The sequence below is a fragment of the Lucilia cuprina genome, chromosome 6, assembly GCF_022045245.1.
Source record: "Lucilia cuprina isolate Lc7/37 chromosome 6, ASM2204524v1, whole genome shotgun sequence".
NCBI lineage: Eukaryota > Metazoa > Arthropoda > Insecta > Diptera > Calliphoridae > Lucilia > Lucilia cuprina.
This window is the reverse complement of record NC_060954.1, coordinates 64,141,329-64,155,928: the sequence shown is the minus strand read 5'-3', so window position 1 is coordinate 64,155,928 and position 14,600 is coordinate 64,141,329.

Here is a 14,600-nt window from a genome sequence, read left to right as displayed (position 1 = left end):
AGTTCTTTGCAGATAGAAACATATTTTTTTCTGGAATGTACACCAGCAGCTGTTGATTGATTGATTATTGTCATTTCAGTCAACGCACAGTTTGAATAATGTTTTTTCTCAGTCAGTAAAAGGGTTGATTGTCATAAATTAGGATAAAATACAAAATGATAGTCTTTCAAACATCTACACATTCAAATATATCTATTAGTTATTCAAACGAATTACAAAATTCTAGGATTTGTTTATTGATTTTTTTTTGATAAATTACGAATATTTATCAGAATAAATGACAATTAAAAGTACTACATACAATTTTCGTAGACATAAATATTTTGATAATTTAATATAATATTTGTTCACCACATCCCGACAAATAGAATTGCTTTGAAATACTTTTTCATGCGTAGCTAATTTTAATTATATATTGTAAAAGAACAAAATCCAGTTTGACCTTGTTACTTTTACAAATACGATCCGAATCTGCAATATCCTAAAAAGCTACGAAAAAGAATTTTTCAAATTATTTATACAAAATTATTTAAAATATGTGTTTCAAAATAGTAAAGTAGAGAAGTCAAAATTAAATGGAAAATATTAGTTTAATGCTAAATAAAATTTCATCCCTAAAAACCGTTTAACCAATACAAAAAACCGGTCAGATGAATACTTTCAATATATAATCTTTTCGAAACTGGTTTTTTTTCGAACAAGAAATAAATTGGTTAACCAGCGTCCGGGTTTTGGTCATAACACCATAAAAAAATTAAACTACAATCGGATAAAAATCGTGGATTACATTCAAAAATTTTAATTTTGAATATTTAATATTTTAAGAAATAGTTAAAATGCGTTTTTTTCTCATTCATACATATTTTCCTTGTCTGGATCTTGTTACTCCCAGGATAAATTTTAGTTAATAAAATAAAAAATGTTTTATAATAGGTTCTTAGTATAATTTAAAACAATTTTAATCATCCAGGCTTTAGTTATTTATTAATTACTATAGCCAATTCCCGAGTAAAATCTGATTCTTGGAGCATCCTAACTCTCTTAAATAATATTTCTACAATATCCATCGCACTGTTGTGTAACATAACTACTCACTCTACGAGTTTGATAAAAAAATCTACCATTATTATTTAATTAGATTCAATATTAAATAATTCAATTTAGTCAATATTGAGCCGTGGATTAATCATAGTCATCATGTCATCAATTGTAAAGGAAATTATAAACGTCCAGCAGCAAGATATTTTTTAAATAATATTGAAAAAATTACAATACTGCGATAACTACGACAACATCAGTCACACCACACCACACCACACCACACAGTAAGTAAAACAAAAGACAGTGTTATAAGTATTATTTTATTTATGCCATAAATTAAATTGGACGTTCATGATTTTTACATACATATTAAGTTCATTAATGTTTGGTTTGGGTGATGGGGAAATTAAAGGTAATAAGAAAATAAATTTCCATTTTATTAATAAATGAACTAACTACATATTTTAAATAAAAATAATATTGATCTTGTCAAATGTGACATGTAATGTTGAAGCACTTATCTTAAATTTATTACAATGCTAAAAAAACTGAAATGTGATTTCAATTACGAAAATCTTTTTTTTCAATTGTATTACTTTAAACAAATAAATTAAATTGAATAATAAAAAAACATTCAAAAAAGATGGCCCATAAAATTGCAGCAAGACAAAAAGGGAAGGTTGAACCAGTTTTAGGACATTTATAACAAATAATTTTGATGATTTAATGACAATTTTTAAAATTCAATTGACGATTTAGACGATTTGTTTATTATATTATTGCTTTACTACTGCTCCAAAAAAATTATCTGTAGTTGTTGCAGTAGCATTTCTTTTTAAAACTATTGCTACCTATAAAAAAGTAAATCTCAAAGTATAGCAGTATTAATAAAACAGTAGCACTAGGAATAATTCTTAATAAAATAATTTTACTTATGAAAAGTAGCAATAGAAATTTTTGCTACTAGTTGATCGTTCTATTGCTATCAAATTATAAATTTATATAAAAATAAAACAAAAAACTTTGACAACAAAAAACAAGCGAGAATGTTATATTCGGCTGTGTCGAATCGTATATATATATACACATGATCAAATTGTATGCCGTAAAAGAAATGCTTCCAAACATCAGAATGATATTTGGAATATGACTTAAGTCAGTTTTGATACGAAGTCTTTTGAACTAACAAAATATTAATTTTTAAAAATAAAATATTTTTCTCCAATTTTTAAACCGAGTGTAAACGAGTAATTTTCTGAATAGGACTTTATATGCGTCATTATGAACCGATACTCATAAAATTTTATATGTTTTGTATGTCAATTTTCATTGCTATTTTTTAAATAGGGAAAACTCGTACATATTTTAATCAACAAAGCTAAAACAAATTTGGTAGAGAGACTTTGGCTTTATCATGATTTGAAGTATTCAACTTCTATAAGTATTAAAACATTTAAATATCAATAACTGTACTACTGCTATCAAAATTGTTATTTTTTACAATTAAATTGAAATATTTGTTCTTCAATTCAATCATAATGAGTTAAGTGTTTATCAATGCAATATTTATAAAATTACGCGTAGTTTGATATACTTGAATAAATGAGTTATTCAAAAATTTAATGATTTATAAATTACTATATCTGACATACGTTTTAAAGCTGTCGTGACCAACAAAATTATAATTTATTGGATTAAATATAAGTTTTGCTCATAAAAATGTATAAAGTTTGTTTGACTCAGGTCTAATTCAGGTTACATCAAGAAGATATGTCTGTATGTCCCAAATGGCTCATAATTACTATAAAAAACGTGTCCTGGTCCAGAAAACGGATAAAAATAAGTAAATAAATGTTGCACGTGTTTCATGTGTACATATTGATAAGGCTTATATATGGCTAAAAATTATTGTCTTACAGAAAAGATTTTGAAAGTCGTATATGCTGAATTGTATGAAATTGTTGTTTGTGGTGTAGAAATTCAAAAAAGACAGCAATTCTATTAGCTATCAGACTGTTTCTTTATACATTACGAAGTGTTAAAAAAGTAGTCGACTGGCTGGTCGGGTGGTTAGTGGTAGGTTAATTAACTAGTTTAGGGCTGAAATTGTGTTATTTTTTACTTTCTGTTGAAACGCTGTCGTAGAAAACACTTTTTCCAATTAGTGTTCATTTAAAAAATGTCATCGTATGTACATATGTATGTATGTATTTAGTTTATATAGGCAACAAAAACACTCAATCATTTTTGTTTTTCCTTTTCAGAAGGAAAAATCTATTTCTAAAACTATACGACTCACAAAGATGACAATATTTCTCCTTCTAAATTATTTATGTAGAAGTGAAACTACACCGTAAACAAACACTTCTTCTCTTTTTATTCGGAATTAGGATATCCCGAAACCCGGGATTTTCCAAAATAAATCCCATTATTTGCTTAAAAAATGTTTTTATTTTCTCTTTTTAGTCATATTTTTCATAAATTTGCAAAAAACAATCCAGTTTTATTTTTGATTTATGCAAAACGAATATAAATTGATTTATTCATTTCGTTTTTAACACATCGAAATGTTGGTCAGAGACTCAAAAATTATACACATTCTTTGTCTGTAAGTTGAAAAACGAGTTAGAAGACTCATTCTATTTGAGCTGCAAATTTAGACGAAAATTGACACAAGAAAACCTAATAGGACCTCATCTGAAAATCACATTGATGCCTTTTTTAGTAATAATAATGGTGGGTATTTCATTTCGCGCAGTCGAATCAACATTTATATTTCAATATTAGAAAATTTTGCATTTCAAACTGTACACAAATGATTCCAGTTGAAGTGAATTAGCTCGTTAAATATGTAGTTTATGTAATTTTTTTTAGAAAAGATTCTAACTTGATGTTCGAGCAATTGAATTTGTCTCTGTTATATTTATTTTTTATTTTTTTAGGAAGTATGTAGTTAAAAAGTTTCAGAAACTATGAAATTTTGAAAGTTTTTATTTAAAATTGATTCTTTTAATTTAAATACATCTTATATCTGCTAATCTTTAACTTCAAAGATTTTCATATCTAAATAATAAAATTTATATAATTCTGAAATCTTTGGATCCCGAATTTTCAAAATCCCGAATCTTGGGATTTGTAAAAGCCAGTCCCATTTGACATCCCTAATACATACAGAATATGTGATATAACTTGCACCGTTATTCATACATACATACATGCATAAATACATACATACATACATACATACATACATACATACATACATACATACATACATACATTCATAAATACATACATATATACATACATTCATTAATACATACATAAAAACCTGCAAATCTTAAATATAACATTATTATATTTTGGGTAGATTGTAATTTAAAGTGTGTTATTAAAAAAAATTGTTTACAAAAAGTGTATTTGAATCCCCATATCCACCTGCAGCTATTACCTGATTTAACGGCTTCACATGACATGGGTATGAAAAAGTTCGTAACACATATCACAAATGACTTTCGATTTGGTATCTCATAATTAATTCAGCAATGGCATTCGGCTGTCAACATGAAAAGAAAAATAAATTCTTTTTGCTGAAACTTTTTGTTTGTGTTCATTTGAAACGTACATTTTGTCTTTCTGAAAATTTCCCTTAGCTTCCAGACTAGTGTGAAAATACAAAAATATTGTATGTATAATAAGTCAGTATGTCGAAGTATTATTTACATGCATATTTGGTTGTTTCAGTTTATTAAAACTTAACAAATACTTTCAGAACTCGCTTCAAAAACATAAACATGTTTATCTATTTGAAAAATCTGTAAAAATAATTCTTACAGATTGTTGACCCGAATATCATTCGAATCTATTTTGTAAACATTTTTTAGGCGTTTTGAATTTTAACAAAAGATTTCTTTTTTATATTATATCTAAGTAATTAAATTAATTAATATTTCTTTTTTGGTCCAATTTTTAGCACATGGGTATTAAACCCCAGCAAAAAAAAAAGAACCAAAGAAGCGAAAGAAGTAGAATTTACTCCATGGAGGTATTGAAAAAGACCTGAAGAAGTGATGATTTTATCACAGGATTGTCATATGATGGATATACTTAAATTTTATGCTCTCTTTTTGAAAGATATTCTAAAGTGAAATTGTATTATTATAGAATACAACCAATTTGACTTAAATAATATTAACAGTAATAAAATTAATTAGAAAAGATAGAATTATTATCGGTTTTTCGGAAGTCATTAAACATTCCACAGAAGATAAAAAAAATCACTAATTGCTACTTTTAAAGTAGTGATAAATGTTATTCTTTGGAAAGTACTTTGCTTTATTTTTGCTAAGACTGTTACATGTGTCATTAACAGGGCAAGGATTTTTATGCATGTTTATAGTCAGAAACTCAAAATAACTTTTAACTATATTTTATTCGAATCAAAGAATTTGCTACAAAATGTTATCGATTTGTTGTTGCATATTTTGTTATAAATACATAAGTAGCTTATTTTACTTTAAATTGCATAAATTCATAACATTTTTATTGCATATTTTGCATAATTTTTAATTTTTATCAATTTGTTATTTGCATATTTGTATTTTTATATCCACCATCAAAAAAGTGTCCGTCCATCTAACCATGTCCGTCTGTCTGTTCAAAAAACGGGAACAACTAGAGAGCTGAAATTTTGCACAGAAGTTTTTAGTTGATGCAGTTTGTTTGGTATTGAAAATGGGCAATATTGGACAACGAATTCGTCTGGCACCCATATAAGGTCTCAGAAAATGATTTTAACGCTCATAACCGCCTAAAATTAGCATCTATAGGGATAACATTTGGCATAAACATATTTTTTATTAACCTAAATCTCTTTGTAAAACTTTTTAAGGACCGCCATATAAGGTCCCCTTCAGAAAATATATAGCGTTGTAATTCTACATAAATATGTTTTATAAGAACCTAATCCCTTTAACGCACATAACTATATAAAAGAAGCATTTATAGCGATGAAATCCGGCATGAACATGTTTTATGAAAACCTTAATCTGTTTGTAAAATTTTATAAGGATTGGAACATAATTGACCCTACTCCTCATATAAGGTTCCCTTTAGAAAATAATCTTAAAAGTACGACCTTAAAAGTACGAGTACAGCTATGCCACTCGACCAAAAACCATTTTAAAGCCAATTACAATATGTGCACTAAAATGTGAAAAATAACTTTTTTTTAAGGTACATATTACTTAATAGATATTCATATCTTAGGTTTTTGACAACAAATATACAGGTTTTCAAGGACGTTAAAAAATTCTAAATATGTAAATTCCAAGAAAACTATAAAAAATTTGGAAATATGCAAAATATATGTAATTTAAAGCAAAATATGTAATTTGATAAGAAGATACAACGGGCCTGAATCTTCAAAGTTTGTTTTTTTTTTGCATTTAAACAATTTATCTTCGCGTACTTCATGTGAGCTTTTAGATTTGATGCAAAATATTGAACCATATTGTGGCAAATTTATGCAATTTTATTTGGTTTCTGCCAAAAATGTATTATTTTGTCTAGACTACTTACATACATTTTTTATATATGACTATTTTTATCAAAAACGAAAGTTCTTAATTTTAGTAATCGATGTTAAAAACATCAATTTACGCATGATGCATGAATTATTGTTGTTTTAATTGTAAAAAGGAATAACAAAATATTTGTAAAATTCAAGTGTGATTATCATGATAAATTTGAAAATAGAAATAAAAAAGTAACTAAATTTATTTTTTTTAGAAAAAGTGTGTATGAAAAAATGTGCCCAAAATTGTTTCAACAATTCTTGTACAGGGTGTATATTTAATTTTTAAGACATTAATTATATATAACAGACTTATTAGATGTTAAAGTTAAAATTAGAAATCATATATTAATTTATTTGTTTACTTCTTGTAAACAAATCTGAATTAGGAATCAGCGATTTTCTCGAATTGTAGTTGTGAATTCAAATGGATGCCATTTTAACTGATTCAAAGATGTTCATTTTTGCAGTTTTGTTAAATTCTGAATTAATATTTTAGTTTATATTAAGAAAAAATATTAGTTAAAAATTTAATACAATTTGTTAAAAAAAATATCTTATTTAATAAATCCTAAATCTAAATAAAGTTATTACTTTATAATTTAAAATTACCATTTTTGTGGTTTATGAATTATTTCTAAATTCTCCTCTCACCAAATTTGATTTTAAACTGAACCTAGAAACTACATTCAACGGTCGAATTCTACATTTGTTATTTATCGATAAAAAAAATTCTATGGATTTGGCATTTTTCGTATTAATATATTAAATGTTTCAAATTGTTATTACCCTGTTTTGTTTGTTTAGTCAATGATACGTTCAAGTAGTAGAACTTTATATACCTACAAATATATTGTGAATGTACACGAAAAGAAATGTTTTTGTTTTAAGTCAGTTTATGTTGTAATTAATATTAATTTCTATAAAATTTTCGGAAGTAAAAAATAAAATATTATATTTATCCAAGATTGCTTTTCAATTTGAAGATTTTCTGTATGAATTTATTTTAGAAGCAACTAAATCAGAAAAACAATTTTAAATGTATTAACGCTTAAAGTTAGCAACAAAATTAACATTACCTGACCGAAAAAATCAATGAAATCTTGAAGCTATTTAAATTTCTTTGAAAAAGATTTTTTATTTTGTAATTTTCTAAAATTTAATTATAAAATATTTTTATATTGGAATTGATAGCATTTTTATCGGCGTTAAAATCAACTTGTATAATTTTACACGTTAGCTCTAACGTTTATAAAATTTAGATTTATATAAAATTACATTGGACGTTAACAACAAAACACAACTAATAATAAATAAATTTTATTATAAAGATATTGATTTTATTCATAAAATATATACAAAAAATTACCTACGAGGATACGACCACATCTATATACTAAACTTGATTTAGATTCAAAGCTTTGAACACATCTGAATGTCAACTAAAAAGCGATAAAAGTCCATTTAAATATTAGCCTTTAACATAGTAAAAACTATTAAATGCTATTTATTTAAATGCTACATTATGATTGAAATGTTATTGCAACTTTCAATTACGATTTCTCATCGTAGTGAAAATTTGAATTTTTATCTATACAGTTTTAGTTTTTGAACTACGGTGGACTTTTCAGTGAAAATGACCATATAAAGGTTTCGTGCAAATAAATGGTTTTTGTATATTTAAATTGGTTAATTCTAATTTTTACGATATTTTTCTCTTAAAGCAAAAAAATATATCACATAAGTGATTTCATTTGTTCCCATCCATTTAAAGTATAATTTTTTGATCGTTTGTTAGATTTTTGCTAAGTGTAGATATACTCTTAGCAATATTTTTTTTTGGCATATATAGCTTAAATGAAATCTTGTATCTGAGAACAAATAATGTAAATGAAATAAAGAGAACAAAAATAGCATAAAAAACTTTTCGTTAGAAGGTACAATATATTATGGACACATATAAATCAACACTAATTGGGTTCACAGCTTGAATAAAAAAACTAAGGTTTAACTATGAAGGAAATACTCACACATTTGTTGCCCAGGAAATAAGATTTATGAGGGGGACAGAACACAACACATAAGCACATGAAAAAGTAGACCTTCTAACAAGTAAGAGTTCGGCTGTGCCGAATCTTATACACCCTTTAAAAAATGTTAATAATTAAAAAAATATATCTTATAGGAATTTCCATCCGACTTTCAATATGTTATGACATTTTACTATTTCTGAACTAACTTTTATACAAATATTCAGATATCCAAGATAAAATTAGATATATAGAGTTTAGATTAATATGTTTTTGTAATCTGAATTGAAATTTTTACTTACCAAATATATAAAATTACACTAGTTAACACCGACAATATTGGACATTTTTGAAAGGCAGTTATCTCGAATTTTTGCTCATATGTGTCTCCGATTTTGCTGATTTTAAACAGAATTATTGACGATAAAATAAAAAATAAATTTCAACAAACATACAGAAAGACATTGCTTAATGGGCTCAGCTATATTCCCTAATAAATATACTCTATGGGGTCGGTAAATTATATTAAAGAAATTACAAACGAAATGGTAAGCTTATGTGTATATACCCATCTTACGAAGGTACATGGAAAAAATAGGCTTTATAAATTTCAGCATATTTGATTGATATTTATTTCTTAGAGTAGCAGAGAGCACACACGTTTACATATGTCCTAAACATATGTATGTACACTCTCATGTACATTGTATTTATATACAAAGTGCAAATTAAAAATCTACACATTAAAAATAAATGCAAGCAAATAAAAAAATGTTATTGTCTAAAACCATTTATATTCTGCGTTTCACAGATAATTAAATCTGATGAAAATATGCTTTATATTTATACCCTTCACCTTCGTGAGAAGGGTATAAATTTGTTTGTCATTCCGTTTGTAATTTCTATAATATCTGCCAATCTGTGTGTACGTTGAAATCAGTTTTCAGAAAGCCCCAAATATCAAAATCTGAATCTTTAAAAAAATCACTATTTCAAATCAGCAAACGGATGTAAATCCGAGACAACATCTGCAAGTTTAATAAAAGTGAGTATACTGGTTGTTATAGTTTTGTTAATGTCAAAATCAGAGTTGGAAAATTGGGTGAGGGAAATTAGCAGGGATGGAAAAAATTAAATAAAAATTAGTTTTATTATGTTAATTTCATAAAATAATTTAAATAATTATATATGCTAAAGGTTGTTATAAGTAACTCTAATTGTTACCGAGGGCTATCTTTGGTATTTTTTCATTATTTTTTGGTAAATTTTATATTGAACCTAGAAACATGAAATTATGTATGTGAAGCCTGAAGTAAATGAGAAGCTAAAAATGGACCTTTTGGTACTTTTTCGTTCCTTAAATGGTACTTTTTGAATTTTTTAAGTTCTATACTAGCCTTGATGACCCTCATGAACATTATAACTATAGGGCCTTATTTGACCCTAGCCCCTATAAAAAGTCCCCATCAAAATTTTACTTAACTATCCACTGTTTTATTAAACAAGTATAAGTATATCTGAGGCAATGTACAATTCAACATAAATGCTTTGTTGTGAAAACTAAATCACATTTTATTCATATACAGGTGTAGGGTATTATATGGTCGGTCTCGTCCGACTATAACTTCTTACTTGTTTCCTTTGATTTAAAATATAAAATTATAAGAAAAATAAAAATATAAATTGAAATTTTATAAATAAAATTTATACGCCCATCTAGTACACCAGTCAACACAGAATCATTTTCTAGTCGATATATCTTTCATCAATTTTTCATCAATAAATTGCACAAACTAAATATATAAATAGTGTTGTAGTGTATTATACTATCGGCCTTGCTTAATATATTTCCTTAGTTATTTTCGTTTAAAAGCTGTTGGGAGGAATTCTGTAAAATAATTTAAACAAGTATTAAAAGTGAATGAGTAAAAAACTAAAAGTAGGCAGTTAATTTTGTTTTTGTAGTAAATATGTTTGCTATTTCATGTATTCTAATTTAGTTAAGTATGATTATTTTTAATTTATAAATGAAGTCGGTTTAGGTTTGTGTATGTATGTATGTATGTATGTATGTATGTATGTATGTATGTATGTATGTATGTATGTATGTATGTATGTATGTATGTATGTATGTAGTTAAGTATGATTATTTTTAATTTATAAATGAAGTCGGTTTAGGTTTGTGTATGTATGTATGTATGTATGTATGTATGTATGTATGTATGTGATAACATTTTCATTCATATAAAACTGATTTATGCCCATTTTCCGATATTGGTTTTTTTAAGTTAATTGTGGATGTTAAAAGGGGTTTTTAATTTTAACACTGAATTTTTTAATATTAATAATTGATATTATTTATTTTATTAAATATAATGTAATTTCACTAAAATGTTTGGTTTATGGTTACGGTTAATGTATGGTTAAAGTTAAAACATATTATAATCATTTTTACTATCAAGAAATATCATATATGATCATTATTAATATAATGAGATATCATATTACAATTAAATATAGTCCGAATATTTCATCACAATTTAGTTTTATTAATCATAATGTGATGTTGTAGCATCATTTTGTAGTCTCAAGTAATCATATTATTGTTTCAAGAAATCACATGGCTTTAAGTTACCATATTATATTTACACATTAAACATAATATGGTTAATCGAATGTGCTCGGCGTAAATTGTAATTATTTTTTAGTTTTCTTTTAAATAAACACAAAACTTCAAAGCACTGGTATTCCCATAAAAATATTACCACACTTTCATGCCAATATTTTTTTAATTATTTATTTTTTATGTACCCTATTTTATGTATTTTATATTTCTATTGAATTTTATATTGTTTACTATTATATTTTTAGATATTATTTATTTTTCACAATTATTTTAACACTGCATTTGTTTAACACTTTATTCAATCTGATTTAGTACGGATAAGCCATACAACTGATATAAAAATGGCGATACAAAAATATTTTTAATAGTAAACGTATTTTACTTATATCTTAAACATTATATGGGTAAACATGTAAAAATAATTGTTTTTTAGAGAATCATTCTTAAATTTATAATTGTAATAAACATATAAATGTTTTCAGTAACCAAAATATTGATGAAATACAATTCAAATAAGAATTGTTAGGTTATGACAACAAAATATTGTTACAAAAACATAGAATAGTTGTCCTAACCACGCCGAACTATGATTTTTTCTCTGCGTGTATTTTTAATTTTATGTATTTTTTAAAATTTATTTTATATATAAGTTTGTCATTTCGTTTGTAATTTCTATAATATAATTTTCCCTCCCTATAAAGTATACATATTGTGGGGTCCTCTAAAAACTAAATGCAACAAACATACAGACAGACAGACATGGCTTAATCGACTCCGCTATCTATAAGGATCCAGAAATATATACTTTATAGGGTCGGAAAATTATATTATAGAAATTACAAACGGAATGACAAACTTAAAAAATAATCTATTTATTTTTTGACCAAAGGACAAAATTTTTGAAAATAATTTTCTTAGAATCAACTAAGGTTACATTTTCGGTTTTGGACCTGCCTTAATGTATATACATAAGTATCAAGTGGTTACCCTTAATTTCTGCAAGTCTTTAAGATTGAGCGTAATTTTTGAAAATGTTTTTTAGCGATAAGGAATTTTTGCAAAACACTCATGCTGCTACAACTCGTTTGGCTCGTGTTTGTTCCCTTCGCTTACACTTGATAAATTTATGAGTGAGTTCAAATAATATTACAAGAAACTGAATATTAATACATATATACATATATAAACAAAATATTTTTAATATTGGTGTGTTTGATGTGTTAACATTCCTCATATATCTTTCATTTAAGTTTATATCCTTTGCGAAATTTATTGCCTTTCAACACTTTGTGCAGCGTCTGTTGTAGCTTGTAAGTTGAATGTTGCCCCTTAGCGTTTGCACAAGCCTACCAAAAATATTTCAGAATGATCATGATTTTTTTTTTTTTGGAGTTGGGGTACCAATGCTTTTGGCACAAACTTAAGTATCTCACACCTCATGTACAAAATAAATGAGTGAATTACGAGGTATTCATACACATCATCAAGCAGCGGCATCCACCGAATCATCGTGGCTATAGCTTACACATGTTGTACCGATTCAAATGTAAGCAGCAGTTGTTGGGGATAAATTAAACATATTTTAATGGATTCATTTTTGTTTCTCCTGATAAAATAGTGTTAAAAAATATTATTGTGCAGTATTTTTTTTTTTTTTGGCTTACATACTCAATGAAAAAATGTAACTTATAATATTCGTTAAAAAATATTCACAATTAAAAATTTATTTAAATTCAAAAGTCTTTTAATCGACCCAAAATTTCAATTTCTGAAAAGGGTTTTGTGGGGTTGTGACGAACAAGATTCCAACATCGACTTTTTCGGTCACTTTAATGTACATTAATATGTACATAACTTTTCATTTTGTATTTTGCGAATGCTGTAAAATATTTTAAAATTTTAAGGCGAAGTCAAAAATGTATCAAACTAAGCAATTTAATGAAATAGTAAAATGTCTCGAATGACTGTTGGTGGTATTTCTAAGTTTTTTTATATATTATTTTTTGTAGTTTTTATTTTATATTCTGAAAATGAAAGTTAACATTGCAAAAGTGGTGCTACATTTCCTTTTCATTTTATATTTGCAACTGAAACTCCTTTCGATATGCTTGACAAAACTTTCCTACCGTATAAAGTCGTTCGAGTGTGGTGTATGTGTCAGTTTGAGAACAATGGTTACTCCTACTCCTCTGTTTGCATTTGCACTTGTAATAATCCTACTAAACATTTTTTGGCGTAATGATCCATATTATTTATTATTTAGAGATATTTGTAAATATCTGTAATTTAAAATAATATATATTTCTGTTCAATCAGTTTATACCGCATGAAAATGAATAAATATTCCTATATGATTTAATTTTGTACATATGGCACTAAGAAAATTGCTTAGTACCATTTTCTTTAAGAGCTTTTTGGTTAATGAAATATCTAAGAAAAGTACTTTAATTCAAAAACTTTTTGAGTTAAAATATTATAAAATATTATTATATTATTACATATGCCCCTTGTATATGTAACTCCGGCAGTTCTTGACCTATTCAATAGTACCAACCTGAGTGCATCATCGAAATCGATAGACATCGATTTTTAAAGTTGTCTCACTTGACACGAAATTGCCCATATATATGTATAAGTATACATATATACAGACGATTAATCATATGTCGGTTATTTGATGGTTAATCGCTGAAATAAATGAATTTCGAATAAAAAATAGACCAAATAATTTCTTAATTATTTTTCTATAATAAAAAAACATTTATATTATATAACTGAGTAGTAGACTTTTAAATAATTAGTTGACAAAAAGCTTTGTACAGTTTGGGTCAAATGGGGTCCAATGATTAAAAAATCGGTACGGTTCGAAGTCATATAAATTTTAGATCTGCAGATTTTTATTTGACAATATTATTAGCTGTAAATAAACTGAACCCCCGAATAGTGCTTTAAAGTTCATAATTATGTTCAATATACTCATATCTTAAAAAAAAGAAAAAAGTACTTATTATACCGTTTCTTTTTTTTTGTCCTTTTCTGAGCTATGTTTAAAAAAGACAACTGATTAAAATGGACCCAGAGGTTTAGATATGTTTGACGCACAAACAATTAACCATACAACTTGTCTTGTATATATAAAAATCATTCAGACACATTTTATCCAGATTAGGCTAAAGTTGATCAAAGCATCCATACAAAGACCACTTCCGAAAATCTCTCTATATAACTCATTACTTAAAAACGAAATTATTACGTTAGACAATTATTACGTATAAAATGAAACATATAGAATGTTTAGTGGGATGCTAATAATGCTTTAAAATACTAT